The sequence below is a fragment of the Astatotilapia calliptera genome, chromosome 12, assembly GCF_964374335.1.
Source record: "Astatotilapia calliptera chromosome 12, fAstCal68.1, whole genome shotgun sequence".
Lineage (NCBI taxonomy): Eukaryota > Metazoa > Chordata > Actinopteri > Cichliformes > Cichlidae > Astatotilapia > Astatotilapia calliptera.
In genome coordinates this window covers 29,577,887-29,598,453 of record NC_137433.1, presented here as the reverse complement: position 1 = coordinate 29,598,453, position 20,567 = coordinate 29,577,887, and the positions used below count along the sequence as shown (strand labels likewise).

Genomic DNA, 20,567 nt, shown 5'->3' with positions numbered 1-20,567 from the left:
GTAAATTTCAAGTACCTTAAGTTGGGCACCAAAGTGTATGCACTTAGCTATTTTCATAGTTAATAAAAAGTGCTGATTGTCATATTCTAGGCAAATCCAGTTGTCCTCTTGTCTTCTTTAACAATATTTCACTACATTAATGATATCTGTTGCTACTGCTTGCATAGGAAGTGGAAGTCACATATTACTTATGGACCCATGATGCAGTTTTCTAGTTAATCATTAGTCTGCGTGCTATGATAAGCAGTGGTGAGAAAGGGGCAAAAATATCAGGGTCTGTCACTACCTTACGTGTTTTCCATTCTCTGCTTTTTCTCCTATATGGTTTTGGTAATAAAATATTAGAGCAGTGCTTCGCACAGCAGGGGTTATAACCTGGGAGAATAAAATGCTCTGATTGCTGTGTCTATTCTAGCTTTATCGGCATTAAGACAGATATGGAAGTGCAGAATGATAAGATACGAAGATTAATGACCTCCCTGTCTTTCTACACTTTTATCCTGTTTGTAAACAAAAGCACAACCAACCTAAATGTCCCTGGAGTGAGCTAAAGTTATTTATTTATTTATTTATTTATATGTTTTTCTTAACTACAGGGTGGAGAATGCTAACAAATATGGTACAGAGCAGGGAAGGGTGTTAGGTAACGGTTTGGCTTGGTACTTGCTGTTCAGGGCGTTTGCACCCATGTGGTAATAATGAAATGGTAGTAGAATTTGTTTGCTTCTCTTTACACCATCCGGCCATTTTTGTGTCTTGGATTAACTTTTTTAATAACATGAACAGTAGCCAGTCTACCTAAGCTGGACTCACTGGCTTTCACGCAGTTATGCAGGGATTTTAAAACGTAAAGTCCTTACACCTTCGGCTGTGGGTAATCTGCTGCTTTAAAGCAGTCTGATTTACTGACACAGGGAACATTTCAGTTCAACTTCTGTGTTTGAGCGTCAGCTTCTTTTTTTTGTTGTACTTATTTACTTGACAGCTTTGGAGAGAAGAAAACATGTTAGTGTGGTTGGACTTCTTTTGACAAAGCTTTTATTAAAGAGTTCCACCACTATCTAGTCGAGTTAAGGTGCGTTCACGGAAACATTACGGTCCACTGTGTTTATGGTTGACTGTACTTTGACCTGCCTTTTGTGAGTGTAATCTTTTTTGAGAGAAAAAAAAACAATCAAACCAAAATGATTCACACTAAATTGCCAGTTCCGTGGCGACAGGGTGCAACCACAGCCTAGACCACATGCTCAATAGTCTCTCTTCTAATGGTTAACCAAATGCTCCATGACAGACACCGAGCACCTCATATTTAAGCTTTGCAGCTAAACCTTGTTTAGTAGAACTTTTGTGTGGAAATTAGCCATCAGTGGAGGAGGGCGGGGGGTGAGCCGAGTTTTTATGCATGGAAGAGGTATGTGTACATTGCGTAATGTTTTCATGTTCAACAGTACACTGAGTGAGCAGACTGGTTTTCGTGGCTGTACTTTTAAAGTACAGTTTGTCGTTTCTAAGAACTTTTTGCCCTCTGTGACTTTGCTTTTAGTTCCGGTTCAATGTTATTTTCCCCTGAGGCCTCTCGCGATTACACAAAAATATTTTCTGTCAGCAGGCAGGCTACAGCACTTCATATTATAGTCTCTCTTCATGGAGGAGACCTTCATGTGTTTTGATTGAAGGTGTGATAAAACTCTGAGATTTTTTTGTTAGATTGTTTTTTGTTTTGTTTTTTAAAGTAAAAACCAAACCTGATTTAAATTTGGCTGGTTTTCCCTTCAAGGTTCCTTCCATGTCGTAGAAATGCACGTTCAGATTGCTCCTGTTTTGTTAGGATCGCTCACTTGAAGTCCCACTCTGCCCACTTGCAGGGATATTCACAGGATGTGAATAAACTGTGTCAAAACAACATTTCTAATCATTTCATTTCATTGGGGAAGCTAGGTGCCGTCAAAGGAAGCCAAAGCAGAGGAATTGTGCCAAAAAAAGCCTAATGGTATGTGATAAAGTTAAGGCTGTTTGGACTGAATGTTCTCTGTCCGATGCCTCAGTGCGTCACAGGTTAATCGGTACTGACAGTCCAACCCTGGTGGATACATTCGCAGTAGAAAAAGACTTGTGTGTTCTTTTACCTTGGATACTTTGAGTATCCTTCTACTAATGTTTGGCCACCAACTGGTGACCCAATTCTTGTCACTAATGATGACATTTTATATTAAATTTGGGTCAGAGTGACACAACATTTGAGATTTTGTTTTATGTACATATTTGAGGTCAACAGTGACCCTACAGGGAATGATTTAAGTGTCGTGGCAGCTCTGGTAGTTATGCAGGGCTGCACAAGGAGGCATTGTTGAAGGGGATAAGCACAAAATTTGAATCAAGTGGGGTTTTTAAAAAATTTTAGGTGAAGTCTTATCTTGTTGAAATAGTGACTGCTTTTCAGATGCACAATGATCTTGGTTAATATACAAATTGCTGCAGAGTTGTCACTGTTGTGCTGACAGCTTGTTTCAGCTCCAACAGTTACTTTTAAGTGTTCAGAATAGCAAAATCCTCATATTTTACATGTCATTAACAATTACTTTGTGGAAAAACATCTACTAAATAACAATAAATGTCTTAACTGGGACATTTTAAGACTCGTCAGTGTCCTCTGGTTGACAAAATGTCATAAGGAGTGTTTCCAAGAACCTCACCCTATGATTAGCAATATTACAGCTGGAGTACAACTAAAGCAAAATATTTTTTTTGAATTATTAATTAATCTACAGGTTATTTTCCCAAGAAATGTTTTTGCTCATATGTATTGCAGAGGATAGTGAATCAGAATTTTGCAGGGCCTCCAGTGGCACATTGTTAATAGCAGCCTGAAACCAAGCAGTTTTTATTATTTTATGATGATGTCAAAGAAGACAAAGGAAACAACTTTAAATTAAAATTCTTAAACAAATAATCTAACCCCAATTTTTGGGAATTATAATTTCTTATTACTAGAATAAAATAAAGCTGTACCGTGTTAATATTGTATACATTGATGGCAGTTACACACAGCTATCAGAATTCTGAATTATCTCAGATTTAATTTGGATTTTCTTACATAAAAAGACTAAATTAGTTTGACCTTGTCTGTCAACATGACCTGGAATAAAAGACAATGATAGGAAAAGGTGCTCGCCTCCTTTCAGTTATGGCTGCCCACCGTGCAGTCCGGCCCTTCTGCCAGTGGGTGTGTCTGCGTCGCTGTGGGAAGAAGGGCAGTTGGCACCGGGGCTGGCAGCTTCACAGTCAGAGAACAGTCTGTCTTTCTGATCAGCCCACCTCGCCCTCCGAGCACAATCACCCTGTTATGTCTGAACCCTCCTTCGCCATGGCAACATCACATGATACCACTGAAAGAGCGAGAATCTTCATGCTGTGTGTGTGTGTGTGTGTGTGTGTATGCGTGCGCTACATGCCTGCTTATGCCAGTATTGCTTAATCCATGTTATTGCTGAAAACCTGGTTAAGCATATCATCAATCACGTGTCTTCTTATTTTGTTAGCTAAGGTCACAACATGCATAGGACAGAAGATGACGGAAAGGTTTGCATGCAAGTGTTTTAAGAGGACACAGAGCAAAACACACTTAGGGGAATCTGCTAGCTATCAGTGATAGAGAAAGAAGACAAAAACAGATCGAGCAAACTTCAAATTTGCCTTTTTTTAATTGTTTAATTTAAGCTGTGCCTTAGGGTCAGGGGGCCATTAAAGCTTGGGATAATAACCCAAACCATTTCAGCTCTTGGACTATTTTACAACCATCAGTTCGGTTTTACCTCAGTACTTAACCAGATTTTAACTATCAGGACGCAAAATACTTGAGGCTGCAATTATACGTTTAAATATTTGTGGCTAGTACACATGTATATGTATGCAGCTGGTTTCAGGGAACTTCTGTCTCCTGCCAAGTTTAGAGCCATAATGCTCATCTATCCGCCTTTACTGCTGTCATGTAGACCTTCATTCTTAGAAACCATAAGTTAACCTTAATAGCTCTTAATGCTGAAATTTTTTTTCCGAGAACTCGTAACACGACGATTGTGGTATTTTTGAAGGTTTCCTCGGTCTTCTTCACAAATATCAGCATTTACTGACTCACTTCTTTAATCGTGCTGCCAGCCATAGGTTTCCTGTTAGTTTTCCTGTTTTGGTTTCTTTAAAGCTGGAATCTCTTGTTTAAATTGTTAAGGCTGGTGCTTACAAGAAGTTATTGCCTCCTGAACCTTTAGATTCTTCCCATGAGAAATGTAAGCCATTCCATCAAACAACAAAACAATTAGCCATATATTACACTCTGGTATTTTACGATAGCTGTATCATTTTCTCAGTCCTGTTGTGTGCTTTTTTGGCCCTGTTTGTGCACTCCACTCTGCCCATAAGAGCGGTTTTGTAGTCTTTCTGGTGGCCTTCTGTAAGCGGCAGGGTCTGTATCAAAGCGGCGTCACACAGAGCTTCTCTTGTTCGGATGTTGGCCTTGTGTTAACTATGCTGATGGCATAGCATGACAGGCTTACTGCTAAACTGTGAGGCCTTGCGGTTCTATTTATGGAAAGTATGCATTTTTCTCTTCTTTTCGCTCATGTATGTTTCTCAGGAGCACAGTGGGGCTTGCTTGACATTAATGTGAAATCATTTTGCCACTAAGCCCGGAGGCCAGTTTGAAATTTTGGAAAATGTTTGTTGGCACAGCGCTTAGGGAAATCTATTTTTGTTATTTTGGGGTAATGTGTCTGTGACAAATTGGGTAAAATTATTGAGAATTGGCAGATTTATGTTGGTTGCACAATTTTATTTTAAATAATTTATATTTTATTGCAGATTGTATTTGATTTAAACAGGTCACCTCTTATGGTAGCGTATCGCAATTTTCTCCATTTTACTCTGCTGTGTGGCGAAATGTGTAAGAGGTCTCAGATATGAATGAGAAACGTGTACATGTCCTGGTTATTGCTGTTGTGTCTATAATGTTGCCACTTATTTGTATTTGACTGTACGAATGAGGCAGGGCTCCATGTAAGGTTGAGCAGCTGGCAGACTGGTTACTGCATACGCTCATGTGACACGGCTATTTCTAGCCAAATCATTCCTTCTCCCTGCTGCCTCCAGCAAGTGCAAGAGCAAGTGGTGGATACGTGACACCTCAGGAAGCCGTGAGGTTAGAAGGTGGGGGCAGTCGTCATAGTCCAGTGGTATCTATCCAGAGGCCACTTTGTGGGATGGGGATAAGCTAGGTAGGACATGACTTGATGGCCAATTGAATGTCTTCAGTAGAAGACTGAAGTAAAGGTATGTGGTCGGAACAGGTTGAGACTGTTGCCACAAAGTTGTAATTTGTCAGACAGTGTTTGCACATGTCACTGGGCACGCTGGAAATAAACACATGAATTGTTGGTTGACACACATCCAACGTTCTTGTTGGGAAGATGTAAAGATATAAGATGATTGATCAGTTCTGCTGCTTACTTAAAAAACCTTTCAGAATCTAAGTCTGTTTGTTGTTCAGTGTCATTTCTCAACTTCAGTGCCACTTGGATAGGTTGTGGTATTGAATGTGATGTCTTAATAGATGCTTCATCATTTCTTTCTTTCTGTGCTAACATTGCTGTCTTTCACAGACAGCAATATTAGATTCAATATTTACATTTAATAGCTGGATTCTCATAAGCTTAGAACTAATCCATTAACAATACATGGGGCATTGGTTTGGAAGCCACCATGTTGCTATCTTGAATACAGTAGCCATGGTAAAGCGCCAAATGAGGCTTTATGTATGTGGCTAGAGACCGGCCACATAAGTAGTACCTTATGAGTTACTATAAATTTAAATCTCAAAAATCAATCTTTCAAACTATATATGACTGTAACATTTGTACAAAAGATTTGTGTTTCTCATTATGTCATTCTCCTCCTCCACTGCTCTCTCTTTTACCTCATGTCCACTTCATTCTATTCTTTCTCACCTCTAGCCTCATTTCCTGAACTGAAGCCAAGGCTCTAATACATGAAAACATGCATAAACATGCTTATTTATTCCCGATATTTTTGTAATTACTTATTGTCAGCAGATAAGATGTGACCCTCCTCTCTCTCGATAGCTGACAGCCAGCTAAACACAAACAGCTGGTTATAAACTAACATCATGCCAGCTAAGGTTAGGGTCAAGTGTCCTAACAATCACACTTTCCCTCTGATAAACAGTTTGATTAGATTCCCAATGAAGATGAAATCAAACGATGTTGAATCAACTTCAAAGAAAGTTTCACTAATGCCAGCTAACAGTAGCTAACAATAGCTAACAGTAGCTAACAATAGCTAACAGTAGCTAACAATAGCTAACAGTAGCTAACAATAGCTAACAGTAGCTTAAAGGGGCAAAAAAAGGCAGCTCTTATGGACACACAAGTTCAGGATAACTTCCACAGTTCACCTTGGTATCATTGTCATCGGACAGAAGTAAACTTCATTGACTCGTATTGGGCTCCTTTCATAAGGTTTTGCAGCCTCCTCCAGCATAAATAGACCTGTACGCCTAGCATATTTACAGCTGAGGTAAACAGCAGACTGACGGTCACACTGAGATGAATGGTGGCCAGAGTTGTTTATTCTAATTATGCACTTGAATTGTAAGATGTTAGAAAATAGAACTCAGTTGATTCCGATCAGTCAACTGACATCTATTAATGATATTTTGCACATTGTACCATTAAGATTTGCTGTCATCTTGTGATTCCCGTTTATGTTTTGCATTTAATTCACGTGATGGTAAATGCAAAATTTCCTGTGTTTGCTCATGCCAAGAACTGGTACAGTATAGAAAACAATGAGAATTTGTGTGAGTTAACTGGAATCTCAAGCTGCATGTTGCAACTCTAGTATTGACAAAAATTATCAACAAATCCCAAATTTTAATCATATTTTTATCCAGTCATTTTACTCAATGATTTGTTCCACGGTAAGCACCAATTTACTGCCATATGCATAATTTTTAAGTCTAAAATAGTACCGAGGGAGTACTGTTGTGATCACATATAATTTCACTGAATCATACCATTAAGCTCTCACAAGCTGAGACTACCTATTACAATGTTAGGTGGCATTTTGTACACTTTACGGACGAATTAATCAGAGTATTCAAACGGAGTGGAGGATATGATTGTTATTTTTAATAATGGTTAGTTGTATAATTGGGTCTTCTTTAGATGTGTGACAGAAACAAGAGATAATTTTGGAACAGAGTGTGGGCACAGAATACACTCCTATTGTGAAGTAAACCTGATATCAGTCCAGTAAACCAGCGGTCTCCAACCTTTTTTGCGCCACGGACCGGTTTATGCCCGACAATATTTTCACGGACCGGCCTTTAAGGTGTCGCGGATAAATACAACAAAATAAAACTAGTACCGGTACCGAAAAAAAGAAAAAAGAAGAAACCGAGTTAACAATAAACGATAACAAAATAACGCTGAAAACCGATAAAAACCGTGAAAACCATACATTTCACACCCGAGCCTCAACTCTCGCGGCCCGGTACCAAACGACTCAAGGACCGGTACTGGTCCGAGGCCCGGGGGTTGGGGACCGCTGCAGTAAACTACAGGAGGTTAGGATTAAATGTGATTGAACAACTCGGAGGGTTCCCTATACTGAACAGGTGATGACATCTTCATAATGTTTATCACATTCCAGCCCTGCCCTCGGTATACAGCAAGTAACCGTTATGGCCAGCAGCCTACTAATACTTAGAAGGCTTACCCAGCTCCAGTCTGAACTGTAGTCAACAAACCTGTCTACATAATCTTTACACATAAACACGGCATCTTTCAGAATACTGTATATGATATTAGAAAATGTTTACTAGGTGTCTAGGGCCGTGTATAATCTGTAAAACCTGTAAAACAGAGAGTTTTCACATCTTTAGCTCTAATATAATTTGAACTTGCGCAATAGAATCGTGTCTTATTGAGCTTAAGTTCAGGAGTTTTAAAGTACATTTTGAGCTTAAGAATATTTGATTTTGATAAAAGACAGGGTTATATTTTTTTTCCTAAAAGCTGGTAGGCAACTTTTTAAGGAATAGACCACTGATACAAATGTCTGAATGTCAGAGTTAAACTTGCAAACACATCAAAGCATGGCTGTGAGATCAGCTCCGTTAAAGCCCTCTTTTTGAGTCCTGCTGGCTTTTGGGAGATGTTTGCTTAAACAGTTAATGGGAAATGGGACTTATCAGCACTTTGGCGTTCTTACTTGGACAATTTTATAACCTAATTATATTTGTTCAGTCAAGTGTATAGTCAAGAGGACTTTTGTTTAACTGAAATCCCTGATTCAGAAGCATGGTAAGTTGCCATTGAAGCTAGTAGTTGAAAAACTTACTCAAAGTATTTAAAATTCTCCTACTCAAGAAAACTGAGAGTAGAGGGGGGATGGGGGGGGGGGGGGGGGGTTGGGGATTTCAGCTTCATTGCACCCCCTACTGGTTGGGCAAGATGATGTTCTGATCTGGAGCCATGGATGGAAAAGTCTTGAAGAAATGAGTTATACCAACAAGATTAGAGGTGACCCAGGCAGAGCTGCCCTCCTCCCCATCCTACCCTCCATCACCGAAACACCAGCAGACCACTTGTCACAACGGCTTTCCTTCAGCACCAGGCATGCTGTGACAGCATTCACACACAGAGAAAGTAGCGCATGTCACACACAGCCTCCAAGGATGCTGCCCCCAAAAATATCACTCCCTGGAGTGTGCACGGCAGCTGTATCAAAATATTGTGTGAAATATTCTGACAAGGCTGCGCATATCAGGACAGATAAATAATTTGCACATTTGTGTAGAGAATTGTTATCAGTTTTGATTGCAGGTTCTTCATTTAGTCCGAACGCTAGGACACTTGTATTGAGCACCTGGGTGTGACCTTAGCTTGCCCCACAAATGCAAAATTGAACACACCTCCTTAAAGTTGAAAAGTGCATTGTGTCTGTGTGTGGACGCCATGTGCCATGAATGTGCGGTGCAGCTTGAATATGTGATAACACTGGCCACACTGTGTTTACTGTGTAATTTTCAGATTAAGCCATTTGTTCTTTCACAGACGTAGCAACGTAGACCAACATCTCCTGCCATGCAGTGCTCTGTTGACAGTCCTGGATTCGTGATTGTGATTTTGTTTATGCACGCATTTGTTCACTGGCAGCGGCCTGCCTGTGGACTGTTCCGTCTCTGTTGTCATCAATCATTCCAGGAGATAAACAGAGTATTTGTAGTTCAGAAACGTCTGAGTCTGGAGCTGCTGTGTCCTCAGCTCCCCTTAACTAAGACAATTGAGATTCAGTGCAGTCACTAATATATCGCCATGGTTTTAGTGAGGATACACTTAATTTATGTATTTTAAAAACAGAAAACGAAAAATTCAGACATAAATAAAGAAAGCTGATTTTGATAAATCTGACTGCAAATTCACGACTGATGATGGACTGACCTTTTTTCTCTAATTTAGCATTTGTTTTCCTGTCTGCAAACTTAAGTTACGTCCTCAGTTAGCTTTTTTCCTCTTAGTTTATAAAAATACAGTTGTTTTTTTTTTTTTTTTAAACCCCTTGATGCGATTAAAGCCTGCTGCTGAAGTTGTCATGTGAAAATCCCCTCCCTGTTGTAAACAGTCTAAGTACCATTACTGCAACTCATTCTTAGGACAAAGACATTACCCATGGCTAATGCTAACTACACATTGTTGAGCATTACTCTCAGTTTTCAGAATAACAGCAATGGGGTAATACACCAATTCACTGACTTGCAGATGTAATCTGTCAGGCCTCGTGCCTTTTCTTCGATTGTGTGTAAGCCGTGTACGCTTGGGTCGACATGTAGTTAATTACACTGTGTGGCTGTACATGCATCTATGCAGAGGCCTGGCATTCCTGTAAAGTGGTGCCAAAGTACAGGACCCCACGTACCCCTGCCACCGCTACGTCTGTCACTACGTGCGCGCAGCAGCAGGCCTAATCAAAGCACTTCTGTAATAGTGTTAGCTGTGTCATGTGCTGGAAGCCAGGATTAAGAGCAAGAGGGCACGGCCACTAGATGCAGCTTAGGAGGAGCCATTCTCTTTCATTCTCTTTTTGCTCTGTCTCTCTCTCTCTGGCTTTGTCTTATACTTACGTTTAACCTCACATGCGGTGGCTGCAGCCATCCAAGGTCACTGAAGTGTGTTATACTACAAATACTATAGATTTAATGTGAAACAAAACAAAGCGCTTTCATAATCCTTTTGCTAAAAAAAAAAGTACCCACAGCTTAAAGTATCTGCACATACACGTACTGTTTATGTATCCAATAGTGTCCTCCTTTAACCTTTCTACCACACACTGTTCCACTGGCGGGACACTAGCACCACATAGAACGTTCCCGAACAGCTAGCACTACCAAAAACATCACAAATAGGAGCATGTTAGGTGAATCATTTTGTTGTGCTTGTGTTCTACACATATGTTCTCATACTTTTTATTAGGATACAGAGAAAGTAAGAGAAATTCAAACATAAACGGTAAACAAAATTGGAGGGAAAAATCATTCTCCCCTCCCAAGCAAAGAGCTTTATAGTGAATATTGTTCTGGATCCTGTGGCACTCAGGACCACGAAATCCTATGTCAGCATTTGCTTAAAAGGCCTCATATTTGTCTTTTCGCATTACATAACAATCCCAGAGGTTTTAGATCTCCACTTTGGAGACCATTTGAAGTTTCATGGGTCACTTGGCAGCTTTAGTGTAGACAAAATACTGAGGCGACAACATGCTTTATTCCCACTGGTGTAAACATGGACCAAAACATAATTTAATCATGTTGGTATGTCTCATTTTTCACTGGACTCTTTCGCCATTTTTGCCCTACATTTCCAGCACTCACTTATACCGGCACCCACTTTGTCCCAGTAACACAGTTTAATACCACAGAACATGCCAGCAGTAGATTACCAGTCTCAGCGGTCAAGAAAAAAGTAGGTAGGCTGGAGGTCCTGGCAGTGCTATGTGAGTACAGATCAAAATTGTTCTGCTTCCACATCTAAAAAGAGGAGAGGGTGGCAGGGGGTCGGCACAGGAGTGAAGAAGGAAGCAAGGACAGGGCTGAAGGGGATTTGTTTTTTTGCTTTTGGGTACCTATGCTGATTCGTGGAAAAGAACTGGAGCTGTTCGGGCAAAACTAAGTACGGAAGGGAGGGAGCAAGGAGGGGAAACCGGAGAAAGGGTCAGGGGTAAGATGACTCCTACACTGAGGAACATGGACACAGATGGCAGAAAGTGAAAAAAGCCAGACTGCAGCCTCAAAAAAGGCCCCAAATAGTTGGTAGGTACCAAGCCTAATTGTGTCAGTCACATGATATGAGGGCTTGCCTGAATAACTGGCCCTCTTATTGTTAGTAATAAATTGTTGGCTCTTTTTTTCCTTCTTTGTGGCACTGTTTGATTGGTCTACTAAGATCCCACTTGTGTGCATGGGTTATTCTCAGAGGTGACTAATAGTTTCTGCTTGCCTAAAAGCATTATTCTGAGCACTCCATCCTTTGTGAGCTGCTATTTTAGCCTTGGTGGTTTTTGTGCATTGGGTACATGGGTTATTGTGTGTGTCCTTGGCTTTAAAGTCCCAAATTTATGAACTTCAAGTATAGAAAGTATAATTATTGAAGTTATTGTGACGTTTTCTAGTTTTTTTTATGCATTCAGTCAGTATTTCCTTTAAATACACTGATTTTATTGATCTAAGTTAATTTCCTTATTTGGATGCCTTAGAAACCTCAACAAGGGCGAGCAGTGTTAGGTTCTGTGCAGTGTGTCTGGCTGTTATTTAAAACAGTCATACAGACGCTTAAATAGGGATGAGTCGCTTTACTTGGTTTGCCATTTCTCAGTAAGGGTGTCAAACCCATGCATAGTCTCCACTGAAACCAGAGAGAGCTGACCTTAAGAGTATTTAAACCTAAGCCTTACACAACATTGAAAGCCACAGGGGGGCTCAATTGTTTGCTCTTGCACCAGAGCTCGGTTTAGCATTGATAAAGGCTTGGATATTTGTTAGGTGCATGAGAATGTCATTTTAAAACTGTTTCGAAGATAATTGCTGTCTGAGGGTTAGCCAGAGGTAATTAAGCGGCAAAAGCTTTCATAACACAGATGCAAATCCAACGGTAACAGGGGCCTTATTAGAGACTGTGATGAAAATTTTGTTTCTTTCTCCTCTGATAGTCCAGGAAATGTATTCGATACTTTTGGGGTAATTGGTCTGAGAGTCTCAGTACTACCACACTGAGTAATAGTTGTCCAGGCTTTTGTTGTGTCCATACATAGCAGACAACTTGGCAAAGAACGCAAATTGTATCTTTAGGTACTCTGTTACTACCAGTCAGTCACAAAAACACAAAATTTGTTCCAATTTCTTTAGACGAATCTATGAAAAATGCAAAAGATAGCAAAGACTTGACACAGGACCTGGCAGGTGTATCTGACTCTTCAGTTGCTCCATCTGGTGTTCACTGAAGCCTCTTCAGAAAATGGTCTTGGTGGAAGGGTCGCTATCAAGAAGGCATCCCTAAAGAAGGGAGAGAAAAGGTTGAGGTATCCCAAATTATGCAAGAACAAGACTGAAAATCAGTGGTGACAGGTCTTTCCAATGCGGCTCCAACAACATTCTCAAACAATGTTGTTGGAGATCTTGTCAAAATTTATGTTATGTACACATGAAAGTACCGTCAGATTTCGATCCAACATGCAATAGCATGTGAAAAGCATCTGATTGACAGCAGCTTTATTTTCCAGCATGACAATGATCCCAAACACCCTTCCTTTGCAGTAAAGCACACCTGGATAGAAAAACACACAATGGTGCACTTTTAGCCATGGACTGGCCTCACCAGAGCTTGAACCTCTACATTTTTGAAGCACTGTGGGATCTTTTAAAGTCCTTCAAGAAGACTGGAGAACTATTAATGAAGACTAGTTTAACCCTTTAAAACCGGTCCGAGCGGGCACGCTCCGTTTTGCGTAACTATTTTTAAATCTCTGTAGAACTGGAACCACTTAAGGTAGCGCAATATTTTTTTTTGCATATGAAACCGGAGGAGTTGTACTTACATGTTATGCCATTAGCTTGTCCTAAGTCATGGTTTCCTTCCACATATAGCTTTGCAAAAATTGCATATAAAGCACTGGCAGCAACAAAAACATAATATATTCCACGCTTTGCCGATCCGATCAGCTGTTCATAACACTTCCTAGGTTGGAATAGACACCAGCGCGAACTACTGTATGTCCGCCATTACCTGCCCGAAGTGACGTCATCTTCGTGGAAAAAGTAGTTTTTTACCTTCAGGGCCTTATAAGCCTTTGCTGGTGTTTTTAAAAGTCATGTTTGACTTTTCTGAATAGTTTCTGGGATGCTTAGGACTCAAATTGCACTGCTGGAAATAGTTTATTGTGATGCACATGCAGTTTTTTTTTGCAAATTTGCATTACAATATTTATTTTAGTTTTTCCTGCAGTATATAAAAATTGGTGTTTCTCAAAAATGAATTTTGTATTTACAGTTTTTAGGAATAAACCTCTTAAATTTCTCTAAATAGATATATATATATATATATATATATATATATATATATATATATATATATATATATATATATATATATATATATATATATATATATAAAAAAACGATTTTCAATTTTTTTTTTTTGCAGTTTATTGCACTTTTTTGCAATTTATGTAGTTTCTATTGATTTAATGCATACATATTATTAAAATTTGGGCTATAATGGTTGTATTGATGTATAGCAACTTGAAATGCTCCCAAAAATGGCACTACAGCATGTAAAAATATAAAGATAGGCTCTGGCGGACTTGGTTCTATGGTAGGTCTTAAAGGGTTAAGAAAGCCTGCCTTGGAAAGTTCAGACAGTGTCAAGGGATAATGTTAGTCATACTTAATATTAACTTTCAAGGTTGATAGAATTGTAGAAACTCTGTTTTTGTCTTATTTATTGTATTTCTATGTATGTTTGGACATGTTTCAATAATTCACTGCACCTGTTTCCAATTTTCCTGGCAAAATATAGAGGAACGAAGGGGGACTAAAGACCTTTGCACAGAACTGTATGTTCCTATTTACACCTGGTATTAAAATACACCTTGAGATATCAGATTACAGTGGAAAGTGCTAAATAAGTGTAAATGACCACCCTGACTCATTTCAGCGCATGAAGTCCAAACACTTGCTGAAGTTGTCGCATATGACTACCTGGTGTATAAACTACAAATGCATCGTCAACATGGACATAAGAAGAAAAGATGTCCCGAGAAAGGACATGGTGGTCCTTCATCTTGTCCTCTACCCTTTTTGCAACCTGTGAATGACTTTGCCCTGTCATTCTCCTCATACATGTATATTGGTCCTTGAAACATTGTGCTAGCACTCGCTAAAATATAATCTGTTTCTTCACTGGTGACAGATGCATGTAACAATGGTGCACTGGACCCTTTGACATTAATGAGATCCAAACACAAGTGGCACAGGTTTAAATGACGATGTGCCTCTGCTGTCCACTTGTGATCCAGTCACCCCGTACATATTTTAAAACCAAGTGCAAAAAGAGGTCTGTCAGACCTCTTTAGCATGCACCTCATCTCTGCTCGATGGTTGTGGGTTGAGACTACAGCCATTAGCTAGAGGATAGGCCGCCCAATGTTCAGAAAATGTTCCTGGTTGCATTGCGGGAAACCTAAATACCAAAGTTTGACATTGAAGAAATGTGTGGAGAATCTTTGGTTCTGCTGTAAGAATTTTGGCACTTTAAAAAAAAGGCTTATCAGCATTTAAAATGGCTCTATGTGCTAAATCGTTGGAGTAATCTTTTTGTGGTACATTTTGCAGCGGATATCCACATTCAATTGAGGTTAAAGGTTAACTCTGAGGGATTTATTACTATTGACTTTTTGTTGTTCGTGGCAACGCTGTGTTAATGTCACAAAATCCATTCATGAGTCATCTTTGCTGTGTGTTGAATGCCCCATAAAAGCAGTCCCCCTTTCAACAAAATACTTTACTGTAACCGAGTTTTAACCAACGCAGCTGCATTAATGCATCTTTAACTTATATTTGAAACGATGATAGGAACTCGATGCTGTCAGGTTTTATGTAATAGTGAAATAAAGAGAAAATGAACATATTTTTAGAAACAAAGTTAAGAGGGGATTTTATTTCAAAGCAGTCTATCTTGAGACTTTAGTCATTGTGCAGAGATAGCAGAATCTCTACAAAAGTAAATCTAGCAAAAATCTCTACTGGAGACTATTTATTTAGCTGTGTGCTCGCATAAATTTTTGACAGATTGCCTGTGTGTTTCCATCAGAAGCAATCTGAAGAGTTATTCACTTCTTAACAACCGGACTTAGTGCTGCAATGCGGGGAGAAAATAAATAGACTTAGTGAGAGGATTTATGAAAGTGTGTGTGTGTGTGTGTGTCTGGTGAACCTTTTGAAGATGGTGCTGAGAGCGACATGCGCTGTTGTTGTCATTCTTAAGCGACCCCCCTCCTGCCCATCGACGCTGACTGATCATAGGACTGTAGCATGTGTGTGTGTATGTGTGCGTGTTTGGGTTCTAAGAGACAGCGCCTCCCTGCTGCGAAGTACAGAGTCAGAGGCAGCAGGTGCAGCTGACGCAGATTGGCTTTTAGCAGGCAGGGCCAGTTTGGGGGACAGAAAGGGAGAGAATGAGCTGAGAGGCGATAGAAGAGAAAGCTCAAACAAATACAACATCAGACCTTTGAACAGAACTGGATAGATGAGGTCACCGTGTTTTTAGCCCTTGGACAGTATGTGAGGAGGAAGGGAACAGGACCCAGAGTGTGCTGTGGAGGCATCTGACTTATTCTTGGCTTCAATGGCGCATGTGAGTAATGATTTAAAAAAACAAAGAAAAAAATCCACACAAAAGATTTTGTGAAGGTTAAAAGAGAAACTTTTTAGGAAGCAGGTAGTTTATTGTCGAGCCAAATCTCCAATAAGTTTAGAACAAAAACCTTGCTGGTCGTAGCCAATTAGAGTTTGTTTCCCTGTAAAATCATCTCAAGTATAGGATTTTTCTTGCCATTCTTCTTGTTTAATTATCAGTGACGTGTTGAGGAACTGCTGAAGAGATGCGAACTCTGCGGCTTTGCATTTAGTCGCCTACATCAGCTCTGGCCTGGGCTCTTCATTGTGTCGACGAGAGCCCCTATCTCTGCCCGCACAAGTCAAGTGACATAAAGACGCACTGTTCGGCGTGTCTTTGAAAGGAACAATTGTGGCAGAGAGAGAAAGGCAGAGAAAGTGATGGGTGGGCTCCAGCCAAATAATGGTGCTGAAATGCTGTGCGCTCTTGTGTGATAGGCTTCTGTATTACAAAGAAAAGTAGTCCTGTCTTAGTTCATTTCATTATACTGATTATTCTGCAATAACAACCGCTAGAGATGACAGTGTGCGTTCATCTGTGCATCGTTTTCTAGTATGTGTGCATAATAATATTATTATTATTATTATTATATGAATCGGTCTGCTACTTGTGTTGGGATCAGAGTGATGAAGGAGAGGGAAGTGCTCTGAATGCCCTTCATCTGTCTGAATGCTTTTCCCTGGCTGTAAAACACATCCACGCAGGTTCAGCTCCTCTTCTTCTCCCCCCCCATTGCTGGCTGTCCTCCTCCACAGACATTGGCCGCCTCCCCCCTGTCTGTCCATCCTCTCTGCACTCAGATAACCAGTCAGTGGTACACCTCTTCTTCTACGACATTTGTCATTGGTTGATGTGTGCTGTGAATGCAGATAAATTCCTTTAAGAGGCAGTCTAGACTCAGCTGGCTGTGCTGCTCGCTCTCTCTCTCTCTTTATCTCCCTCGCTCTTGGTGGTTAGCTCGCGCCGTCCTCTCTCCTGCAACACCACCACAACCTGCCGATTCCTCAGTAAACCTCTTCTGCTCCTTCTCTTCCCCTCTCCTCGTTCATCATCAGTTTTCTTCCCGTCTCTCTGCGTAATTTTATTTCTGATCAATCACTCGCCACTCTATTTCCCAGTCTGTTTTCTTTTCCATACTGCCATTTCCCTCTGTCCCCCTCAACCTCCCCTCAAAAAATACATTTCGTCTTTGACGTTTATTCATTTCCACCACTGTCCCATCTCCTCTTGATGTGAAGTGTCATGAAGGTGAGTGGTGCTGTTTTAAAGGATTTGATCTTTCTGTACTTGGCTTCCTGTTTCTCATAGTTTTGTGTTATTAAATATAATCTCTCTCCGTCTCTTAACTTACTGAGCCATCTGGTAGATGCGAGCATCCGGTGTCCTTGAAGGCACTGCAGTTGCGTATGCTTCAGGTATAACAATTAGCCGGCTAGTAGGATGCTGCTGTGAGTCATCATCTTGACACTAGATGTATGTTCTAGTTCTGTTTCTTTCAGCATGTGCCTAGACAGGATGAGAGGAAGGGGAGGGGGCTGAATCAGTGTGAGGATAGAGGAGCCGCGTGTCAATGCAGACTGTAGCTCGTGACACAGTGTTTTGCACCAGCTGTGGCTGTGGTGCATTGGCATCTCCGGCGGATTAATGATCACTGTTCAGCAGTGATAACAAACAGTTAAACTAATCACTGGAAGTAGTTTGCACAGAGGCTTCGTGTTACAGTCCATGGCACACAACACGTGCGGCTAGGGGCCGATGCTGTAACAGGTGAAACGCTCTAGTAGTGTTACAGGTTAGCTGGCAGTCTCTGCATTTTTTGGGGTCAATAAAAAGTCTAAAAATCAATATTTTATTAAACAGCTATCATCCATATGTTTATAAGAATGTATCAGATGTGTGAAGGAGTACAGTTTCGGCTACAGATGGCAGCTATTGAATAGAAACCCACTGTACACCTGCAAATGTAAGATTAGGTGTCAAGAATTGATAGAGGCCAAGAAGTGGAGCGAAGCGAGAGTGAATTGGCATCTAGCCTCCCCAAGAATGATGCTGCTGCTCTGTAATTGCTGGACTGGTTTAAAAAAAAAACATTCCAGAAAAAAACATTTTCAGGTTTAAATGTTTCTACTTTGCTTAATTTCTTCTGCACAGACAACACGAAGACCCACTTTAGCCTTGTTTGCCCATGTTGTGTCATTTCTGAGTTTGTGCATGTGTGTCTGTGTCAGTGCTCTCATTATGGATACTGTTTGGCAACCCACATCCACAGGAAGAAAATGAGTCTGCCAGAAATAATCCTCAAGAGCAGGTTGCTTTACGGAGTCACTTTCCAGTGTTTTTATTTAGGGTTGCTTTCTTAGGTACTCTTGGCGCACCGTTGCTGTGCAAGGCCGTGGTTTGCTCTTTGGGAACAATTACACAGTCGCTCAAAGATAAAACCTCAAACTGTTAGCGGACAAACAAGGAAGGCCCACAATTTACAAGCAGATTGTGGAAATAAAGGTTAAACAGACGATTGAAATGCAGAACTGGTGGTGTTTATAATAAGATGTGGAGTGTGGGGTTTATTTTTTTAAAGAACATTTTACCTTGATATTTAAAAATTCTATTAATTTCCAATTTTCCATGTTCAGGAGGAACTGCCGGTTCATCTCCTTGGACTGACCCTGGATCCAAAAAAAATATCTGAGCTCTTATTAGTTTGTGATGTATTTTTGAAAATTAAGGCAGTGTCTCCAGATGTACCAATGTCCTTGTTATTTCAGTTTCATTTATTCTTCAAGCGTATGAAAGTGTTGCAAGGGTTAGCACTGTAGCTAACTGTTCAGTTCATTTCCACCATCAGGGCAGGGTCTTTGTGTGGGGAGTTTTTCTGTGTTTGTGTGGGTTCTCTGGCTTTAGTTAGTGGAGTTAGGTTAATTGGTAATTCTAAATTGCCCTTAGGTAAATGTGAGTGTGGGTGACCATAAACTAGGCTTAAGTATGGCCATGTACCAACTGGAAACATTTTGATGCAAAAAATTATAAAATTTCAACAGACAAAACAAACAAAATGAAGGTATTATACATATGATATAGGGCTGTGCGATATGACCAAAATCTCATATCCCGATATAAGAATTCTATCGTCCGATAACGATATAAATCACAAAAATGTAACATTTTCTGTAAATTCTGTGAATCTCGGGCAGCTCGACTTGCGGGAAGTGTTTCCAGCTGCGCGTCATGTAGCTGCAGTCGAGTGTTTTAACCGATGCATGAAACGATACACTTTTAGACATAAGTTGTAAAGGCCGCCGTTTTCTTTGCGTATTTATTACACGGCGTGCTGCGGGGAAAAGCCTGTTCTAACGTTTGAGTCTAAGGTTTCTTTTTTAGCACCTGGCGGCTCTTTTTTACTTCTCATCCTTAAATAATCTGCTCTTTCACGTGATTCAGTTTATTTTGAAAAGTCTCAACAGGATCTTGAGCTTTATTGTGAAAGGTTTATATGGAACATAAACAAGCAGACACGCGATGCTGTTACCGTAGTTGTTGCTAACCACAACCATAAAAACAGGGCTTGTCAAATAAAATATAAGAGAAAGAGAGAACTTTAAGAAATTAATATAGCCACTACAGTGACCATCAAAACCATGAAAAAATATTGCCGTAAACAGTTTATTTTGCGACACCACGAAACAAACGATAGCGTAAAATGAAACGATAGACTGTTTTATATCGTCATCGGATATATATCGTTATATCGAACAGCCCTAATATGATACAACATCCTTTGTGGAAATGGTGCCTGTTAATCGACTCTTCATACTCATCTGAAACTATTCAGGGCCACTGTATCCAGAATTTTCCCTTATAATTCCAGCATTTCTCAGGCACATTAATCGTGACCTGAATATTGCTCTTGCTCTTAAAAAGTCTATCAAAGTCACCTCAGTCATCCCTGGTGGTCTCAGGATCAGCACCTTGGAGAGTGGCAGCGGCACAGTTTTTAAAGGTTGTAAATGATTCACCTGAGCTGTGTTGGAAACGGGATGCTTCATTTCGGCAGATAAAATCACATCATATAAATATGAGCTGGACTTCCAAGTTTTTGTTGTTTTTTTTAACCGACTCAGTGTTTTTACCGAAATGGCACCTATGCATTAGTTTCCTTAACAAAGCGGGTCAGACTCCTTCCTGTGTGCACCTTATCTCAAACATTTCTTCTAAGTTGTTTGAACAGTTACGTGATTTCCTCTCTCTGCTGCCAATTTTCAAATTAAATTTTGTATGCTACTGTTTCATCACCTGATTACTTCCCTGCATCCCAACGACCTGCAAAATAGAAACATCACCGAGTTCATTCTTATCCAGGTAGCAAAAAGCAATTGCAATTACATTTGCAGTGCATCAATTTGCATTGTGGTTCTGCTCCGTCCTTGCTTCTATTTTATTCTGCTAACACTGAGCGCATCTTTTACATGAATTATTCATTGATTGTTACAAGTGAATTACAGAAGGGCCGCTCTTGGTAAATGGCAATAAAATGGAAAGATAATAGGTTGT

General features: G+C 40.1%; 1 protein-coding gene across 4 annotated transcripts in view; it reads left to right on the top strand.

Moving 5' to 3' along the window:
- The window catches only part of slc20a2 (solute carrier family 20 member 2), a 41,619-nt gene that overhangs the window by 1,402 nt on the left and 19,650 nt on the right, over window positions 1-20,567 (top strand). Inside the window, exon 1 of one of the 4 annotated variants that reach the window (XM_026187359.2) lies at window positions 15,725-15,977. The exons of the other annotated variants lie outside the window; for them this stretch is intronic. The gene's annotated coding sequence lies outside the window, so the exon portion shown is untranslated. Of the gene's footprint in view, window positions 1-15,724; window positions 15,978-20,567 lie in introns of those variants that run through there. 4 annotated transcript variants of the gene reach the window in all.